The sequence below is a fragment of the Trichosurus vulpecula genome, chromosome 1, assembly GCF_011100635.1.
Source record: "Trichosurus vulpecula isolate mTriVul1 chromosome 1, mTriVul1.pri, whole genome shotgun sequence".
Taxonomy (NCBI): domain Eukaryota; kingdom Metazoa; phylum Chordata; class Mammalia; order Diprotodontia; family Phalangeridae; genus Trichosurus; species Trichosurus vulpecula.
This window is the reverse complement of record NC_050573.1, coordinates 487686513-487708560: the sequence shown is the minus strand read 5'-3', so window position 1 is coordinate 487708560 and position 22048 is coordinate 487686513. Positions and strand designations below refer to the sequence as shown.

Genomic DNA, 22048 nt, shown 5'->3' with positions numbered 1-22048 from the left:
GAGCATGTGGCAATTATACAAAATATTGTACTGTCAGTGGAGAAAAGTAGAATCAGTGAGAACAATATGAAAGCTATTATGATATTCCAGCGACAGCTAGGAGACCCTGAACTAAGATTGTGGTTACATTAGTTGTGTGTGGTTGTGTTGTGGTTTGTCCTTTATTCCATAAAAGGACCATGACATAAGGGATATGATGACATGACTTACAATTGGCTATGATTTGAGTGAGGGTAGGCTGAGCTAAGTCACCAGCCTTACTTTCTCCTCCAGACCCTTCTGGGTCCCGTGGCCAGATACTAATCAGGATGCCTGGAAATGGCCCAGGATGCAGTGGGAGACCTTGCCACTTTTAAGCAAATGTCTTTTCAGGTTCTCACTTTCAGTGAATAGGCCCTTTTAAGAATTGAGTCAAAGGATGGTCCCTTTAATAAAAATAAATAAATAAACTGTGAGGGAAAGACCCTCAAAGGTTGCTGACCAAAAGAGTAACAGTTACTATTTATATTCACTCTGAGCCTGGAGGGCCCAAAAAATAACCATTAAATGGTGCTTGGGTAGGGACCTATTATTGTGCAATACAATGGATGCAGAGTGAATTGGGTTTATGACTTGAGAAGGAAATCTAGCCAGTAAACCCCAAGTTAACTAGGTACCCTTTGGCCAACAAAATTTACCTTCCTTTAGGCAGGACACCCTCAGAAAAGAGAGAAGGAGAGGAAAGGAGAGACTAAGATGAGGGGAGTTGTCTGTCTAGAATTGTCCAGCTGGATTAGACAGATGTAGGGACAGAATTAAAGAAGACTAAGAGTGGCAACTGTTTGGATGTAACTGAAAGAAAACAATCTAGAATAATTCAGAGTTTGTGAATCTAGGTGACTGGAAGGGCGGTATTGCACTCAACAGAAATAAGGAAGTGAAGAAAAGAAGAGGGTTTTGAGGGGATGATATTGAGCTCTTTTTTGTACTCAAGTTTGAATTGCCTGTTGGATATCCATCTAAAGATTTCCACTTGGCAAATGGTATTATGGAATTATAGTTCAGGAGAGACTTAGGATGTCTATATAGATCTGGGACTTGCAGATGGGATGATAATTGAGAGCTGTGAGAGCTGATGGAATCACTGAGAAAGTGTAAAGAAAGAAGAGGGAATAGAAGAATATACATGAACAGGAGATAGGGCAAATATGATTTTACAAAGGATACTGAGAAGGAACAATCAGATGGATAGGAGGATGAGTGAGAAAGAATAGTATTACTAAAACCCAGAGATGGTAAAAATTCTTGGACAAAATCATACTCAACAGTATCCAATGATTCAGATGTTCAAGAAGGATGAGGATTGAGAAAAGACCACTGGATGTGACAAGTAATGGATCATTGGTAACTTTGCTAAGAGTAGTTTCAGGTAAGTAAAGTGCTAAGAAGCTAAATTGGAAGAGACCAGGAGGAAGGGAGGAACAAGAAAAAGGAAAAAGTGCACAGCAGAGAACAAACAGAAACTTAAAATGAAGCAAAGAAAAGATGGACAGCTCTGAACACAATGAGTACTATTTATTATATAAGCTTTCTTGAAATGGAGATTTATTGCTGCATATTTTGAATCCTCTCTTACATTCTGCTGTGCACATGGCAATGCTTTTTTCTTATTTTATATTTAACTTTACATGTTTCTTTTTCTTCTCTTATTGTGTATATGTTTTACTATTTAAGTCTAAAATTAAAGAAAAAAATAAAAGGAAGAGAATAAGAAGTGAGTGCAAGGTAGAAAAGTAGAAAGAATGAGTAGAGGCAACTTTTATTTTTGCCTTCATAGCCCACCCCACCCCCAATGTCAGATCATTAGCTATGAAAAAGAGGATTGTTTTAGGATGATCACTTGAGGGAATGATATGGTCAAGTGATTTTTTTCTCTTGGTTAAGCATAGAGATCTGGGAATGTGCATAGGTATCAGAGAAGTAGCATGGGTATAAGGAGAGTTGAAAGACTAGAGAGATAGTGTGATAGAAGGAGCATGCTCAAAGGGGAGGATGAAAGCAAGACCAAATAACAGAAAATGGATATGAAGATATTATGTTCCATAAAAATAGTGTGAGTAATGCTAAAACTCAGAATGTGCATAGATTGACAATGAGAGTTAAGGACAACAAAAAGACATTTTATTTGTTTTTTTAAAGAATTTTGGAGAAAAATAAAAAATAAGACCTTTACATAGGAGTCAAGGAGATGGTAATAATTGACAAGAAAGAGGACACACCTGCTGAGTTTTTATTTCTTTTGTTTTTCTGCAAAGGAGAATATGGAAAGGACAAAACAAAAATGACTGGAAAGAGCTGATACCAAAGATAAGTAAGGAGATAGCAAAAAAGATGCTTGATGGATTAAAATTCACCTGTTTCAGGTGAAGCAAAACATCACATCATGAAAGAAATGGCAGATATGATTTCAAAGTCAATATGTGGTATTTTGAAAGATGATGGGAATGGTAAAGATATACTGCAAGATTGGAAAAGCAAAAAAAAAATGTTGTTTCCATTTTCCAAAACTGGAAAAGATATATTCTACAAAATAGTGACTAGTGAGATTGACTATACTTCCTGAGAAAATTCTAGAATGGATCATGAAAGACGTGGTTACTGCACACCTAGGAAGGGAGGGGGTAACAAAGCGTCATTATGGATCTAAAGGATTCAATAAGGAGGAGATTAAGACAAAGCTGGACCAAGGGCTGAGATAGATATCCAGAGGAAAAAACAAAGGGACAACAGCAGATTATGTTTCTAAGGAAGGGGGTGTGGTGCCAAGTGCAGGGGGCATTTGGTCTGCAGGAAAGTGGAGAGAAAACATGGAAAAAGAGGGGAGTTTTGTTCCCTGCATGGTGTCCTAGTATTCCCAAGTAGGAGGGAAGGTCAAGTGGGCATCTTACTCACCCTCTGCCACACAGAGCAGAGGGTGACACTCTGCTCCATAGCCCCCATGATAAGGAAAGTTTGTGTAAGTCTCCTCTTCCTGCTGAGGGCCATAGCTGGCCTCCTCAGGAGACCCTGGAGGTTGGTATCTTCCATCTCTCTCTCTCCCATTCTCCCCTCAAGGTCCCCGAGGGCATTTTTCCAAGTTCAGTCTCTGGAAAAAAATTTTGCTACATTTGTAGGTGCTGATCACGATTGCACAGGAAGGGGCTGCTCTGATGATCTGTGAGAGGAAGCCTGCAAAGAGTCCTCTGGCCCCAGACTCAGCTTGAATTTGTCAGAGTAGCAGACAGGTGGAAGAGGAATGTGGGATGTCACTCTCAAGGCTCCCACACTTCATAACTCCATCTGACACTGAGTTTTTACCACATCAAAAGGCAGTGTGAGCACAGCAGACACTGTTCCTGAGAAAGCTCCAGCCACAAAGCTGATGCTGACTGAAGTCCAGTCCTTGGCTGCCGTTTTACATAGCAATATCTTCACTAACTCATAGTTAAACCAGTACAGGGCTGAAAAGGTACATCCCTCAGTGCATTGGCAAGCCACAGAGAGCACCAGCCACCCTGGGACACAACTGCCCTGACACAGGTAGGACATGGTAGGACAGATGCTAGGCCTAAAGCTTTGTTCTCACCAGCTCCAGGGGGCTGATCACAGTCACAAGTCCCAGTCAGGCAGTAGTTCCAGCCACCATGGGTGCATAGAGGTCAGAAGTCACTTCTCGGCCGCATAAGAAACCCCTGAGCTGGTCATAGTTGGTAAAGTAAATGGCAGTGCCAGGCACCATCATCACTAGAGTTGTGGGGAGACCACTCCACAGAGTCCTGGAACCCTCCTGCCAAGTTATCTTCACGAAGACATCTGTGATGCCTGTGAAGTAGGTGGGATATTGGTAGCAGATAGCACAGTCAGAACCATTCTGACACAGATAGAGGGACTCTAAAATGTCATTGCAGTAAAGCATACACTTCCATTTTAAATAGGGAATTCTCCAGGATCCCTGAGACTGTGCCTGCCCGCTGGTGGGGTAATAGGGCTGCGACTGTAGTATGAGCTTTACCACATCCACTGGGGTCATGAAAATGGAAGTAACAAGGGTCCCTGTGCCTGATGCCACCATCTGCTGCAGGGGGCTAATGCCCCCAGGTACCTTCTCTGCCATTACAATGTCTCTTATGATTTATATAATGACCTATAGTTTATAATAGTTAACCCTATAGTATAGAGGAGGAAACTGAGGTGTCCCAGAGGCCTGGGGCAGGGGGTGGGGGGGATTCATCCAGGGTCCCTGCACCCCCACCTGCCCCAGGTCCCCCCCTCATCATTCCTTGTAACACAATAGTGTACCATCACAATCATATAACATAACTTGTTCAGCCATTCCCCAACTAATGGACATTCCCTCAGTTTCAAAGTCTTTGCCACCACAAAGCAGCTGCAATAAATATTTTTTCTTTATATGTGTCATTTTTTTTCTTTTTCTTTGATCTCTTTTAGAAACAGACCTAGTAGTGTTATTGCTGGACCAAATGATACGTCCTGCTTCGCAGCCCTTCAGACGTAGTTCCAGATTGTTCTCCAGAATGGTTTGACCAGATCACAACTCCACTAACAATGCATTATGAACCTATTTGAATACATTCCCTCCATCACATGTCATTTTCCTTTTCTGTCATGTTAATCAATCAGATGGGTCTGGGTTACAACAACCTCAGAGTTGTTATAATTTGCATTTCTGTACTGAATACTTATTTAGAATTTTTTTTTAATTTGACTATGGATATCATCGATTTCTGCTTTTGAAAACTGCCTGTTCATAATCTGTAACCACTTAACAATTGGGGACTTTTTTTTATAAATTTGGCTAAATTCCCTATTTATCTGAAAAATAGGGCCTTTGTTAGAGAAACTGTATTTTTTCTAGTTTCCTGATTTCATTCTAATTTTTATCAGATTGATTTGTGTAAAAATTGTTTAATTATGTGTCATCAAAATTATCTATTTTACCTCCTGTGATCCTCTCTGTCTCTTGTTTGGTCATAAATTCTTCACTTATGTATGGATTTGACAGGTAAATTTTTCTATGTTCTTCTACATTGCTTTTGATACTACATTTTTTATGTCTAAATCATTTACCCATTTTGATCATAACATGGTATAATTGCATGAAATGTTGATCTATGCTTAGTTTCTGCCAAAATGCTTTCCAGTTTCCCTAGCAATGATGTTCAAATAATGAGCCCTTGCCTCCAAAACTTAGTTATTTAGGTTTATCAAACACTAGATTGCTAGGGTCAATTACTGCTCTTTATTGTGTACTTTATCTATTCTACTGATCCACCACTCTGTTTCTTAGCTAGTACTGGATTGTTTTGATAATAACCACTTTACAAAATAGTTTGAAGTCTGGTAGAGCTAGGCCACCTACTTTACTTTTTTTTTCTTTGATTTCCTTAATATCCTTAATTTTCCAGATGAATTCTGTTATTATTTTTCTAAGTCTATATAAATAATTCTTTATCAAAATAGCTCTGAGGTACCACACCACACCTATCAGATTGCTAATAGGACAAAAGAGGAAAAGAATAAATGTTGGAGAAGATGTGGGGAAATTGGAACACTAATGCATAGTTGGTGGAGTTGTGAATTGATTTAACCATTCTGGAGATCAATTTGGAAATGTGCTCAAAGGGCAACCAAACTGTGTATACCCTTTGATCCAAAGAGATAACAAAAAAGTAAAAAAGAGCTACATGGACAAATATGATTATAGTAGCTCTTTTTGTGGTAGCACAGAAATTGAGAGGATGCCCATCAACCGGGGAATGGCTGAACAAGTTGTGGTATTTGAATGTAATGGAATACTGTTGTGCTATAAGAAATGATGAGCAGGATGCTCTCAGAAAAACCTGGAATGACTTGCATGAACTGATCCAAAGTGAAATGAGCAGAATCAGAAGAACATTGTACACAGTAACTGCAACATAGTGTGATGATCAACTATGAATAACCCAGCTCTTCTCAGCAATACATTGATCTAATACACTTTCAAAGACTCAGGTTGGAAAATGTTATCCATCTCCAGAGAAAAAGGTCATTTGTTTTCCAATGAACTATTTCATATTTTCATTTTTTCCCTGTTTATTTTTTGTTCCTTCAATTTACTTTTTTCTTTTCTTATTGCTTATTTAATATAATATTGAATAATATTGATGATAATGCAAGTCCTTGATTCACACCTATCTTTCTGGGAAGGCTTCTAATTCATCCCTATTACCCAATTGCTCTTGGTTTTAGGTAGATAGTACTTATAATTTTAAGAAAGATACCATTTTTTCTTATGCTTTTTCCTATTTTTAATAGGAATTGGTGATGTAGTTTGTCAAATACATTTTTTCTGCAGATATTTATATGTTTAAATGATTTTTCTTAATGTAGTCAGTTATGCTTACATTTTTCCTAACATCAAATCAACCCTAGATTCCTAGTATAAAACAAACCTAGTCATAATGTGTGATTATCTTTATATATTGCTATAGCCTCCTTGCTAGTATTTAATTTAAATTTTTACATCAATATTCATTAGTGGCATTGTGCTATAGTTTTCTCTTTCCATTTTTGCTCTCGCTTATTTAGGCATCAAAATCACATTTTGTTTTATAAATAATTTTGTAGGATTCCTTAATTTTTTCAAGTAGTTTAAATAATATCAGAATTAATTGTTCTTTAAATGTTTGGTGGAATTCACTTGCAAATCCATATAATCCTGGGGATGTTTTCTTAGAGTAGTATGATGCCAACAAGTGATTAAAGATCCTTCCAGCTCATTTAATAGGCTTCAAGTGGGGTTAGTTAAGGGAAGTTTGATTAGAGGAATGCCTACACCTTTTACTTACTAAGTGCAAAGACTCAGGTCTACTTCCTTTCACTGACTGGACATGAGGCCCTCAGGCCCTAAGAAGAGTATATATACACACAGAAGGTAGCCATTAATGTCAGAATTCACCCCAAGGAGAAGAAGTAAGAACTCTGAGAAAACAGAGGTGAAATTATGTAGAGTAGTGAGCTACAGAACTCAGATTGCTGCAGAGAGAGTGCAGAGTGCAGAGTGGAGACCAGAGAACTGCAGAGATGAGAGAATTGAGAGGTGAGAAAACATGGGCAAGCAGACAGTTGAGATTTGTGAGTGTTTTAAGGAAGGCCCAAGTGGGGGGAAGGTTACAGGGTGACTTGGTTTTTTGCTGCAATGCTGTGTTATAATTTCATTTTGTTACATTGAGATGGAAAACAATTACTGCTATGTTGAATCGGGGTTATTGGTTTTGGGATTTGATCCTCTGGTGTCTAAATAAATATTGAACTTCCCTTGCATCCTAACTAGAGAATCTCTTATACTTTGGGATTCCAAACTATACAGTCATGTTCGTGGTCATCTTCAAGGTCATGAATCTTGCCTTAATGATAGAAGTAATCATTTATTATTTGTTCAATTTCTTTTTCTAAGATAAGGTAATGTAAATGTTCTAATTCTTTATCTGTTAATCTAGGCAATTTATATTTTTATAAATATTGATCCATTTTACTTAGATGATCAATTTTATTAATATATAATTGGGCAAAATCTTTTCTCAATTGCTTTTATTTCATCTTCATTATTGGTATGTTCACCCTTTTCATTTTTGATATTGGTAATTTGGTTTTCTTTTTTAAAAATCAAATTAACCATTGTTTTATCTATATTATTTTTTATATATAATTTGTGTTATTTCAATTTTTATTTTCAATTTTATTCTTTTATTTAATTTTTATGATTTTAGTTTTAGTGTTTAATTTGGGATTTTTAATATGTTCTTTTTCTAGGTTTTTTTTTAAGTTGCATATCCAATTCATTCATTTGTTTATTCTTTCTTTTACTGATTTAAGATTTCAGATGCATATATTTTCCCCTGAGTACTGCTTTGTCTTTTGCTGTGTTATCTCAGTGCTCTCCTCTTTAATGTGATTATTGATTGTTTCTGTAATTTGTTCTTTCACCCACCAATTCTTTAGAAATAGAGTATTTAACTTACAAATAATTTTTAACGTTTCCCCCCACTGTCTTTTGAATGACTTTTACACCTGCTTTTACTTGGGAAGACTTCTAGATTATCCCCATTACAAATAATGGTTGCTGATGGTTTGGTAGGTTGTTCTTGGTTCTAATCCTAGCTCCTTTTTCTTCCTGAATATCATATTCCAAAACCTCCTCCTCTTTATTGTGGTAGCTGCTAAATCTTCTGTGATCCTTACTGTGGGTCTGCGGTATTTGAATGGTCTCTTTTTGGTTTTTTGTAGTATTTTCTTCTTGTAAAATATTACTAAGGAATTTCATTTTGAGAGTTCTTTCAGGAAGTGATTGATAGATTATTTTAATTTCTATTTTATCCTCTGATTGTAAGATATCAGAGTAGTTTCCCTTTATAATTTCTCAAAATATGATTTGGATAATTCTTCTTATTTATCTCTCTTTGACCTGTTTTCCAGGTCACTTATTTTCTAAAAAACTATTTCAATTTTTTTTTCCCCATTCTTTTGACTTGGCTGTGTTGTTACTTAATATCTCATAGAGTATTTAGCTTCCAATTGCCAAAATCTAATTTATACAAATTATTTTCTTCCTTGAGCTTTTGTAGCTCTTTTTCTATTTGTCCAGTTCTGTTGTTTAACAATTTATTTTCATCAGTGAAACTTTACACCTCATTTACCAACAAAAGACAATGGTCTTTTCATAATTTTCTTGCATCAATCTCATTTTCTTTAACAATTTTTCTTCTAACTTGCTCTCTTTATCACTTTCTTTAACAATTCCAAGAATTGTTAGGCTTATGTCTAATCTGCCTTTTTTAATAGGCTTTGCTTGTACCTATTTTCATATCATCATCTTCTTCTGAGTTTGTAGCATCATCTTTCCTATAGCCAAAGTAGCTTTTTATGATCAGGTTTTATTTTGCTGTTTGCTAATTTTTTCCAGTCTATTACTTTCCTTTAAACTTTCTGAAGCAGTTGGGTTCTGTTCACCTTGGGGGTGAGGGACAATTTTATGCTGCTATTTTCACAGCTAGTTCTGGGGGTATGCAAGTTCTTAATGCTTCCAAGGAGAAGTATAGTTACTGCCCTATCAGTCTTCACTCTGGTCCTTATTCAGGAAGGGCTCCTACAACATTGAAGCCATAAGTGTTCACATTCCTTTCTGCCTTAGATCTTTGAGCAGATACTCTATTCCCTTGTGACTGAAAGTGCTTCTCTGTTCCCTTGAACTATGGAGCTGCTGAACAATGTTCAGTGCTAATACAGTGATTTCCTGTAATGTCTTTCTCACTAGTTGTTCAATCTTCTTAAAATTCTTAGAGCTGAGAGTTGTAGAAGGTGCTGCTGCTACTGTCATAGTTGCCTCTAAGGCCCAAGCCTCGAGTTGTTGCTGAATTCATTCTAAGTCAGACCCCACCTAAGTGTCACATACCCCTCCTGGCTCAATCTCTTAAATTTTCTTGGCCTGGGAAATTTTCCGACCTTGACCTTTTGTTGAATATGTGTCTTTCTAGAATTTGATTTAACGTGTTATTTTAAAATTGTTGAAAGAGTTTAACTGGAATTTCCCACCCTACTCTGCCATCTTGACTCCACCCAACCCACGAAATAACTTATTTTTAAAATCAAACAGGGGGAAGGTGGCTCACATTGTTTTCATGAAATTGCAAAGTTACTTTAACTACCCCCAATCTTTTGTAGAGAATTTAACAAAAACAAAACAAACAAACAAAAAAAAAACGACTTTTAATATGATACTCTCTGAGTGAAAAACAGAACATTACAACTTTTGAAGAATATTTTTCTAAAAGAATTATGGCACAGAGGATAATGTAGAGACTTCCAGGGAGTTTGAGTAGTCCCTCACATTTCAATAAAATAGAACTTAGAAGAAGAGAAATAAAAAAAAAATACATCATTAAGTGAAAATATGATAATAAAAGAAAATTAACTAGTCATGTGGTAAGGGCAATAGCTGAAATGTTGCATTGTTATCTTGCTGAGTTAAGGAGAAAAAAAAAGATGTCTAATACATTAGGTTGATCTCCTATGGCAAACATGTAGAACAGCATTATTAAGAATAACACAGAGTGGGCAGGAATAAATGAATTGCATTGTGTATTCTTAAGGAAAGCATCTAGAATCAAAGAGAAATTACAGAACCATTGGTTCTTGTATGTTCTTCATGTCTCCTACACCATATTTTACACAGAACTTATAACTAGTGACACACTGTAAGCTACTGTGCATTCTAATTGTTTTTCAGAACCTTTGGAATTTTGATATTTCTAAGATAGTGTTGCTCTTTGTTTCACAGCTATGAGAATCACTATCATCACTATTTACTGCTTATTCCTAAGTAGCTATTTCTTTCCTGTGGGTTTTCACATTGGGGAGCTGTAATGGTAATTAAGATGAGACTTTTTTTTTTTTTTTACTGTTTTCTCTTTTAGAATGCTAAAGTAATCTAATGCCTTTGATTAAGTCTTACTAGGTGCAAAACCCCAGGCCCACACCCTTTTGCTGATTAGGTTTGAAGCCTTCAGGCCCTAAAAAGGGTATAATAAACTCAGAGGTTAGCATTTTGTTTGGGGATCTCACTCACTGGAAGAGTGTTGATGTGGAAACTCTGGGTAGCCACTGGAGTCTCCGCCTCCTCCCAACCTTGAAGAAAACCCAGAAGTTGATGATTCTCTTTATGGTAACTATGTATGGGATGTCTTGATCAGACAAAGCCTGTCTGTCAAATTTTGTTATTTGATCTGTTGATATCTTCTGTTTGTAATTTCTATTTGTATTTGCTCTGAAGTTCAGGGTGCTGGTCTTTCCCCCTGAATTAAGTAAATGATATATGTATGTTTAATTAAAGTGAGATTCTTAACCCTTAAAGTTGCTTTCCTTGGAAAAGCAGATAAAAGTACCTGTGCTGGCAGCCCTTCTGTGGCCTTATAGAGCCACAGCAGCTGCTAGACTCATCGCTGTTATATAAAAAAGCATTGTCATCAGGATCTGCAGATAACAAGGAAAGTATGGAGTTTTGGGGTACTGAGATAGTGGTTGAATGTTTCCCAATTATTGGGTTGCTCTTTATACTTGTGGTGGCTATGGTTCTGTGGTGCATCAGAGACCTGAAGAAAAATGGGAAAGTAGCAGTGATGGGAATGGTTTCTGGGCTTCCTAGAGCAGGGACCCTGGAAGATAATCTCTCCTTCCCCTCCCTACCCTACTAGTACTCCAGAGGAGACAGGCTGAAGTAGCATCTGTGGGAGGAACACAAACAGAAGCTTTCGGGTGGCATGGGTGGGGGGGTTGGCATGGATGGCAAGAGCCAGGGCTTGAGTGGATTAGCCAGGCTCCTGACTGTGCTGCAGAGGTGGATGTCCTGAGATTGTATTGTATGTGGATCCTTGAGGCAGGAGTGGAGAACTGCCTTTGTACAGACTGAACTGAACCAGTGGGTGAAGCAAGAGAAAAAGCAGAGAACTGCCTTCATACAGACTTGGCATGAGCAGTTAGTGAGATGGGACAAAAGGTGAATAGTTGCTGATATACTGATCCAGCCAGAGTGGAGGACTGCCTCCGTTAAAACTTTGGGAAGGTGAGAGCAAGAGCAGGGAGCTGCCTGCATCAGGATTCAGGCAGAAGCCAGGAGTGGCTGCCTCCTGCAGGATCACCAGGAACCCAGGAGTTTGGAGTTCATCCCTGGGCCAAGATGGAAACTTTGCAGCAAGGCACTAAATATACTTTCTTGTTGTCTTCTCTTTGGATAGTTTGTGACTCGGAGGAGGGTGGAGTTCTCTATGGTCAGTGGGGGAAAGTGCCCTGGACCCCCCAGAACCCTACCCTGTTGCCTCTGTTGCCCAGCTACCCCTCAGGACTTGGAACTGGGGAGCTGGAGCCATGTGGGGAGAAGGACGCATCCCCAAGAGAACTTTATTTGGACTTTTTTGTTTGTGTTCGGAATTTGCCAATTAAAGCATGCCAGTACCTGAGGGTATGGGGAGGAAGCCTGTAATGGCAGTGTAGGGAGAAGGACACACCCTCAAGAAGGACTTTACTTGGACACTCTGTATTACTAAAGACAGTTGTAATGCTGTGACCTAAGGGTGGATGGTGATTGTATTGTAAACAAATATTTGGGGGAATGATATATTTTGTTATGTTGTGAATATTATGCTTTAATTCCCTGATTGGTTAGCAATGTATAATGCCTCTATTCCTTGTAGAATCCATGGCTATTTAGATTGTGTAAAGCCAAGGAACCTGGAAGAGGTGGAATGTGTTATGGCAATTGAGGTGGAACTTTTTTTACAATTTTCTCTTTTAGAATGCTAAAGTACTCAAGTGCCTTTGATGAAGTCTTACTAAGTTCAAAGTCCCAGGCCCAAAGAAGGGTATATAAACTCAAAGGTTATCATTTTGTTTGGGGCTCTTACTCACTGGAAGATTGTTGGTGTGGAGACTCTGGGTAGCCACTGGAGCCTCCCCTTCCCCCCAACCTTGAAGAAAACCCAGAAGTTGGTGCTTCACTTTTTGGTTACTATGTATGTGATGTCTTGATCAGACAAAGCCTGTCTGTTGAATTGTGTTACTTGATCCATTGATATTTTCTGTTTATAATTTCTGTTTTTATCTGCTCTGAAGTTCAGGCTGCTGAATTTTTCCCCCTGAACTAAGTGAATGATATATGTATGTTTGATTAAAGTGAGATTGTTAACCTCTTAAAGTTGCTTTCCTTAGAAAAGCAGGCCAAAGAATCTTCTGTGGGCTGTTGTTATTGGCCTTACACAGCCACAGCAGCTGCTAGCAACCTTGTTGTTACAGGAGCCTCATTCCACAATATATAGATAATCGGTGAGGGATGGGGAGAGGGAGTACTGACAGCTTGTTTTTGTTTCTCTGGCCATTTTCCATTTTGCTATTTGACATGCTTATTGCATACCAAACAGTGTACAAGTTGTACATTTATATTCCTTAACAAAAGTAATTTTATAGTGGGTGTGAGGGTGGAGGTGGGTAAAGCAAAACTTCATGCTTCACATTGAAGGTATCATAGAAAACCCAGGATTAGCTCCTTTGTACAGATGCAGAATCTTTCTGAAACCAATAATCCATTTGTTCAAAAGTGCTATTTTAAACAAATTTTCTTTCTTCATTCATGTTCTAGAGAAATTCTCATGATAAATTCAAATGACCTATTTCATATCCAGCATATCCCTGAAGGGCTGAGTAACTGAGTTGAACCTCCTGCTTTAATTATCTAGAGACAGATATTTGAGTCTTGACAGACTGCTTCATGTGGACAGACACTTAGATTATACTTCATGCTGTGGCTGAGCTAGAATCTTTCCTGACTTTTAAAATTCTCTGTTTTGCTTTGTATGGGCCAAGTTGATGATATAGCTGAATTTAAACAGCAAGGTAACTGAGCATAGCATAATGGAATTGGGTATCTCTAAGCTGTTTTTGTAGGCAATTGTCCAGCTTTTAAAGCACTAACATTTTTTCTAGTACTCAGTATGCTTTGGTTTCATCATATTTGGGGGATTAGATCTTAAAATCCAGTGAATAGTCATGCAGAGAATGTAACACTTATTTTCCCCAAGAATACTGTGTTAGCCAAATGTCCTTATTGAAATCTGGCCATTTTTGCAATAAGTTTAATGTATTATAACTGTTACAATAAGCAACTTAATTTGCTTCCTTGCTATTTGTCATTGCATTGGTAGTAAGGGATAAGAATGAGAATGATTGCCGCTGTTCCTAGTTTTTTTCAGCATTAGTTAGATGTTAAGTCCCTTCCTTTTTAAATTATATTGTGTAAGATTCAGTGAACAACTGATTCAATATGCACTGAACAAAAAGAAAAAAAATAAAAGAATGAAAGAAAATATGCTTGAATAGAGACTGAACCTATGTTTTCTTTGGTATAATGCTTAAAAGAAGCAACTTCCTCTGCCAATAATAAGTTGGCATCTTCTCTACAATATATATTAAGAGAGTTACCCAGAACTCTGAGAGGTTAACTTACTTGCTCAGGTCTCCCTGGCTACAGAGGCCAGCTCTTTATTCATTACTCCACTGCCTCTCTGCATGGGAGGGTGGGGAGGGAGGGGGGAGGGGTGGTAGATAAGAAAAATCAGCTGAAAAGGACAACCTAAAGGAAAATTAAAAAAAAAATACATCAAAAGGCTGAATAACCCATGAAGAAATAGGAACATTCAAAGGATCGTAGGAATTGATGCTAGAAGCAACCTGAGAAAAATCTATTCCAAATGCTTCATTTTACAGAGGAGGAATTGAGAGCAAGTAAGGTTAAATGGCTTGACCAATATCATACAAGTGATGGCATTATCATCTTCTCAAAAAGCACAAACAATTTGTTAATATGAGGACTTCAGATGTTGAAATAGAGAGCAGGAGCACAAAGTTAGTCAGCAGCAGAGCTCAAATGTGAATACAAGTCTTATAACTCCAAATCTAATACTATCTACAGCACAATATTTTTGAGTTTCTTTAAATATCTGCAGGGTTCATACATAAGCTATTGATAAAGAATTATGAATTAGCCCCAAGTTCATTAATGTGAGAGTGCTTGAAAACTTTATTTAAGTATCATCTCATTTGCAAAATATTATTTTCTGCAATAAGTCAATTAGATATTCGAAACTGAAAGATGTTCTTCAGGAACAATAAACAAGCACACTAAAATATTGGCATGTTGGTAAAGTAACCAGATGTACTCAAATAATTAAAGCAAATGTATACTGCTTCAATTTTTTTTTTTTTTTGCAGGGGAGAAGACAGGGCAATCGGGGTTAAGTGACTTGCCCAAGGTCACACAGCTAGTAAGTGTGTCAAGTGTCTGAGGCCAGATTTGAACTCAGGTCTTCCTGGCTACCGATCTGGTGCTCTGTGCCACCTAGTTGCCCCTATTTAAATTATTTTTAAAGTAAACTGTTACAAAGCTTATTTTTGAAATGTATATTATTTCCCTTGAAAAGTAAAGTATTAATTATTCCAGTATGGCTTCTGGGAGAGGGAGAATAAATTAGCATCCCATCACTATGTTACTTTTCAGAAATTCATAGACATATTCCTCATGCCATATTAATCTAGGAAATTCCATTCACTGATGACATTTTGATGACTATTTGAATTTGGCAAGGTGCTACCTTTGAATCTTGGGGACTGATATTCTAGTCTCACCAATTACTTCTCCACAGATGCTATGCAGTTAATTGGCATAAAAACTGTTTTACTTCTGAAGCAATGTGATGGTCTCTTACAGTCTATACATGGATATAAATTAGTTATCATTATGTTAGATCAAGCTGTGTTTCTTAATATTTTATTATAACAATTTTTATTTCAATAGAAGAAAGTTAATATACTTTAATATTTATTACTAGTGTGGTCTAATAAATTGAATGGACTTAGTTTTTTGATAGCATATATGAATAAAATTGGAGTCCTTTTTAGTGGCTCAAGTCATTAAATATATATTGTTCTTAAAGGAAGTATTGCTTTTTTTTATCTGTCCTGTGAATACTATTGAGTCCACGGGTGATTTTAATAATACCAAAATTAATTTAACATATACTACGATGAAAATCATAGGATTAAAAGGACAAAAATGTATCTCTGCACCTTTAGAGATATCCCTCTTTAAATCATTGCAATGGAAATTTCTAGCTCTTAAAGACAGAAAAATAATTTAAATAGCAATGTCAATAATAACAATAATTATTATGCTATTACTACAACTCTTTCACTTTTCATTTTAACATATTGTAATGGTAATCAAGGCAAGACTTTTTTGTACTGTTTTCTCTTTTTGAGTGCTAAGGCAACCAAGTAACACTACAAAACCTTTTTGTTTTGGAGTGTTTCTCAGCACTAAGGCAATCGTGTCATTGATTGGAAACTACGTCTATGATGTGGTGCTAGTGATTGAAGAATTTTCCCACATCCTAAATGGTAGGTCCTAAGCCCTCAGGGCCCTGAGTAGAGTATATGTACTGGAAGGTTAGAATTTCACTTTAGGGGGAGGGGTACATTCTTTGAAAGTGTTGGTGATTAGGCTCTGGGTAGCTGATTGAAGGCCCACCCCACCCCCCTTTGAAAAAAACAGATGTTGGTGCTTCTCTCTGGTCACTATGTATGTTGTATCTTGTTCAGACAAAAGCTTATCTGTCTATATGATCTGTTAGTAGTATCTGTTTGTATTTGCTCTGAAGTTCAGGCGCTGACTTTTTCCCCCAGAACTAAATGAATGATGTATGTATGTTTAATTAAAGTGAGATTGTTAACCCCTTAAAGTTGTTTTCCTTAGAAAAGTAGATCAAAGAACCTTTGTTAGCAGCCATTCTGTGTGCTGGTGTTATTGGTCTCACACAGCCACAGTAACTGCTAGCAACATTGTTGTTATAGATATCTCCAAGGTAAACTAAAACCGCAGGTGTGTGTTCTTGATAGGAATTTCTTTTTTTTCCTTGGGGGGGGTGGGGTGGGGTAGGAAGGCCGCAGGGTCCTTTTAAGAAAGAGTATTGCATGCTCAAGTCCTATAGGAAATGTAACTAGTGAAATTGAATCTTACTTTGATTACATAGAATTAAGTAATGTTAATATTTCAGTGAAAAAATAGTATCTGAAGTTAAAAAAATGGGGAGCAATCTGAATATTCATTTTCGGTATTATTTATAGTTATATTATGAAGCACGATGTTTATCTGCTCAAGTATAACTCAATTCTGAGATTAGAAACACTAATATGTGAAAATATTAACTAAAATGAACCTTTGCTGTGAAATGCAAAACATGTAACAGGCTTACTATTTCAAACAAATTAAAATTTACTAACAAACATAGTGAGCAGGATAAAGGTAGGAGAGCTTAACTGAAACAAGTAATTAGAAGTGATTAAGAAACAGAGATTTTTATAATGGAAAAATACATGTTTCTAGCAATGACTATGACTACCTCCTTGGTGTTTCACTAGATCCACTATTTCACTGGCCTGAATTCTCCTTGAAAAGGGGCAATTTGCCACTATTCCATAGCTTGTTATCATATGGAACAAATTCCATCGCTATTATCAAATGAAATTACATTTGTAATGCCTGACACACAAAAATATTTAATAAAATGTGTATTCCATACCCTCTTACTTTCCATTCAATTTGCCTTAAATTCCCCCACGAGGACCCAACCAATGTGCTAGAGGTCTTCATCTACTTCTTTTCATTTCTATGTTGTCACTCATAGTCCATCAGCTTTCTTTTTTTTGCTCAGCACATGACTAATCCACCTCCCTTTTTAGTTATAAAATAATTTGATTTCTTTTATGCTGCTTCTCACCTGTAATTTTCCTGTAACATGCTGCAGTCTAAATATATCAACTATAAACATTTTCTATTTATTACTGATCAAAATTTTTTTAAATAGAGTACAATTTCTTTACGTATATCTTTGAGACCATTGTTGGGCATATTCTACAAAGAATAGACAGATCCTGGGGAGGCTAGCTAAGTCTTCTATTACTGCTCATTCAGATGGCTTCTAATAATTACTCAGTTTGGAAGATGTGTCATGGCAAATTCCAACTCACTATGAAAAGATAGGATCTAAACTCTAGTAAAGTCCAAGTTACCACATTATAGTACCACAGTGATTCTTAAGTAGTTCTATAGTAAAGACAGTGGAGGAAAAGGGAAAGAGTTATGGAAATGTCTAATGCATAAGTAACAAACAGGAAGAAAATGAAATATAAGATTCTCTTGAGCTTCACAAACTACAGCTCTCCAAGTGTTCAAGAATAAAGGAAACAAATTAAGTTATAGACCCATCTTTGTTTTGCTGATAATACTTTGTTTGGGGGTTTCTCAACTTTCACCACAAGCCTGGGTGGGACTCAGTAGCCATCACCTATGACCAGTACTCACCTACCACATAACTGACACCTTCAAGTAGCAGTGTGGGACTACTACCACTCCTTGATTCTTGAGGCAATGGGAGCTAAAGATTTCAGAATTTATCTCTGGTCTTTATTCTAATATACTGGTTGCAGTTTGGATGAGCTTCACTTTTATTTTTTCATTTTTTTTTTGTTTTTGACTACTCTCTTCCTTATTCTGACCTTCCTCTTAAAACTTCTTCTCCCCTAACCCTATTCCATCCTATTTCTCCATTGAGATTAATATATTTCTATATAATGCTCTTTGTCTGTATGCCTATAAGGGTGAGCTTCTGTGTGTATGTTTAAATGTGTTTATACTTTGCCTAGTTCAGATGAATGTGAGGGTCATAGGATGCCTGTTCCTCCCATATCCTTTCCTCCATTTTTATAGAGGTTTCATCTTATTTACCCCATTATGTGAAGTAGTAAAGTTCCTTCCCTTCCCTTTCCTTTCCTTCCCACTCTATTCTCCTCTATGGCCCATTTGCTTCTCCTAAAACCATCAACATGGAATTGAACCATGATTAAGCCCTCTGTATAACTTACTTAATTTTTTCTATGATTAACCACCTCCATTGTTTCTGGATCATCTGCCTCCCCTAGTTACACATCTTCTGGTACTTCTCAAGGCTGTCTTACATTTAAAAAGATGGGACAGATAGATCATATATATCCATGCCACATATAAGTCATATCTATATGTTTAGATAGCGTAGTAACATATATTAACTTTTTATTCCCTGGTGCATAGATTTAATAAATACTTGTTGAATTTTTATTTAATCTTCACAATGAAAAGTAAAAATGAATTAGCATTTAGGAGGACCATCAGAGGGAGACTGGTATGTATAAAGTGCCTAATCTATGCCAGGCACTAGGCTAAGAGCTTTACTAGTATTAACTCATTTGATTTTCATAAGATCCTGTAAAGTAAGTGCTATTCTTTTCTTCATTTTTCACTGAGAAAACTGAGATAGAGGTTTAGTCCCTTGGCAAGGGTCACACAGCTAATAAATGTTTAAGGCTGGAAATGAACTCAGGCCTTTCTGACTTCAGGTACATTAGTCTATCCACTGTACATGTGAAGTACATTTTTCCTTTTGAAGTACATTTTTCCAGGGTAAATTTATTAATATTCACAAAATGCTCACCAAGAAATATGATTTTAATAAATTTTTAGTAGGCAAAATATTTCTTCAGATTTTGTTCCATAGCTTCAAGAAATATCCATCATTGAATGACAAATTTTGCAAGCTGATTGGAATGTTAGTATCCTAATAATACCCATTTACCTGATTCAGATTTAAAAATAGCTCTGTATAAAATCCCTTTTAACAAACTTTATGTGGTATTTTTTGAAAGTTAATTTTCTTTAGTGGTTTTCCTTAAATCTATATTCTGAGTATTCATCTACAGCACAATTCATTTTAATTCAGTTCAACAAATGTTCATTAAATACCAACTTTATTGAAGGTACTGTATTCAAAGTAACTAATACACACACACAGAGTCTATGCCCTCAATGGGCCATAGAGAATATAGTAGGAAGGAAAGGAAAGGGAAGGGAAGGAACATTACTACTTCACATAATGGGGTGAATAAGATGAAAATTCTATAAAAATGGAGGAAAGGATATAGGAGGAACAGGTATCCCATGACCCTCACATTCATCTGAACTAGACAAAGTTTACATTTTAATAAAGTGATTATATATATATATATATATATATATATATATATATATATATATACACACACATATATACATATAAATATATAAATGCTATGCAACTTGACTTGTCAGTCTTGATTATAATCGTTCATTTTTTCAAAACACGTTACTAAGATCTGAATGCATTTGCAGAACGCCATGATACAGATAGCAGGATAGCAGTGTGTATGTGTGCATATACATGTGTGTATATATGTATATATTCACAGAAATGTATATATACACATACATATATGAACAACAGGTAATACTGAAGAGGGTAATGAAAAAAATGATGATGATAGTCAAGCCTTCTCAGCCAAGGGAAAAGAGAAAGTTTATTAGGGATTCACCATAATGGGTTGTCTTAAGAAATCCCACCCTTTGTGATGCCTGTTTTCACAAATGGGCCAGATTCAATCTACTGAGCTAGACTGAATCTGAGCACCTTCATGGAGGCAAGATGGAGATTATATACACAAAGATTGTGGGAGGGATTGAGGGGTGGTCTGGGGTGACTAGAGGAGGGGTTTAGGGAGGGTCTTGAGGAGGAGTCTAAGGAGGAGCTTGATGGGACCTGGATGAGGTCAGACTCCAGGGACTAAGATGAGGTCAGACTTCAGGAACCAAGAGAATGAGATTATGGGTGGGAAGTAGCTGAAGGCATGGATATTGACAGCATCAAGGGTGGGAAGTAGCTGGACAATAAAGGGCAAGGCTAAATAGAGATTTGGGCCTAATGATAAGGTAAGGTTATAGCCTCAGGCCAAGGCCAGATCAAGTGGGAAGATTCAAGGAAAGTTCAAGGGGGTTCCCAGGGACTGTACTCCAGGTTCAAGGGGGTTCCCAGAGACCGTGCCCTCATCAATACAATGAGACCTCTTGCTAATAACCTTTGAACAAAAGCCTGATGCAAAAGACTGAATTTTCCTATCAATTCATTTAATGTTTTTAAAAGCTACATGTGTACAATAAGGGCACACTGTGGTTTGAAACAAACCATAATACAAATAGCTTAGAATTGGAGCTTATAACTAAAGGCTTTCAGTTTTCAAAGGATCTCTCAATAGGAAATTTAAAAGAATGGAAAATAATCTTTCCATTATTTGACAATTGTCTTCATCAGGAATGTCTCTTTTCCTAAAGAACTAACTAAAGTGCCAATTAAGAAGGGGTGTGTACAAATATATGTGGAGTCCTCAAATGAATACAGCCAGAACCAAATCCCGTTCTCACCAAAACTGAAAACATAATGTCATTTGATTTTTAAATTTTGAAGGCATTTTTGAATGCCTTTCTGGCATCTGATTCAAGAGCCGCAGCTGGGGCTTTTAGTTTTGTAGATTAATATGTTTAATGAAAGCATTATCTTGTATTGTTTGTTGCCCTTTGAAAACGAAAGTGCTCTTTCTGAACAGTTGGATTATCTATGAAACTATTTTTCTTCGTCGTTGAGTTATTATTTTATAATCATTGTCCATCAACTAGAGGTAGATAAGTGTTCTTTATTTTCTGTGTGAATTTAAGCTAATTCAACAAGCAGTTAAGATGAGTTACTCTGATACTATCTCATTCTCATCCTACCTAGTATCCCTTAGGACTGAAGGGCAGAGTGAAATCATAGTTTGAATTTTATAAAATAGGTTATTGCAACAAAGGGAATGTCCATGAACCACATTCATGCATATGTGCACATGTATGAGTGTGTGTGTGTGTGTGTGTGTGTGTGTGTGTGGTGTGTGTATTGTACACTCAGGCAGGGTGTTTTTTTTTTCTCCAATTGAGCGTATTGCAAATTACCTTTACAATACTTCATATAAGAAAATTAGTTGTCTTTTCGATAAAGGCACCATCCAGTAACAGCATTAAATTCAGAAAAAAATAAATAAATAAAAAGCCTAAAAGTAGCTATTGAGGATCAAAATATCTCATCTCCAACATGAAGCTGGTTGTACAAGACAGTCTATTGTATTTCTGGAGAGGATGACCACCTGTGTCAGGAACAATGTAGCCTGCAGGCAAGAATTATTATTTACTCTACATTTTGAAAGGTCAATCCGTTGGTTTTGATTTATAGTTCCCATAGGGGGAAACAACATTTTTTTCATGGTTATATTCAAATCTAATTCATTTGCATATTGAACTTGGTTTAGGTAAAGAAAAAATTCACATGAAAAGCAAATATAAAGACATGATTTAAAGACATAAAGATGATGAAGTAGTTATTTTCCACAAAGTTCTGCTACTCTCAAACCTGAGGAAATAAAATAATGTCCTTAACATATAGTAAATAAAGATAAGACAGAAACAATACACAAGGCAAATTCCTCATGAAATAACATC

General features: G+C 36.6%; 1 pseudogene; it reads right to left on the bottom strand.

The window, feature by feature from the left end:
- Positions 1–3088: 3088 nt before the first annotated feature.
- LOC118834886 lies at positions 3089–4132 on the bottom strand (annotated as a pseudogene).
- Positions 4133–22048: the final 17916 nt, after the last annotated feature.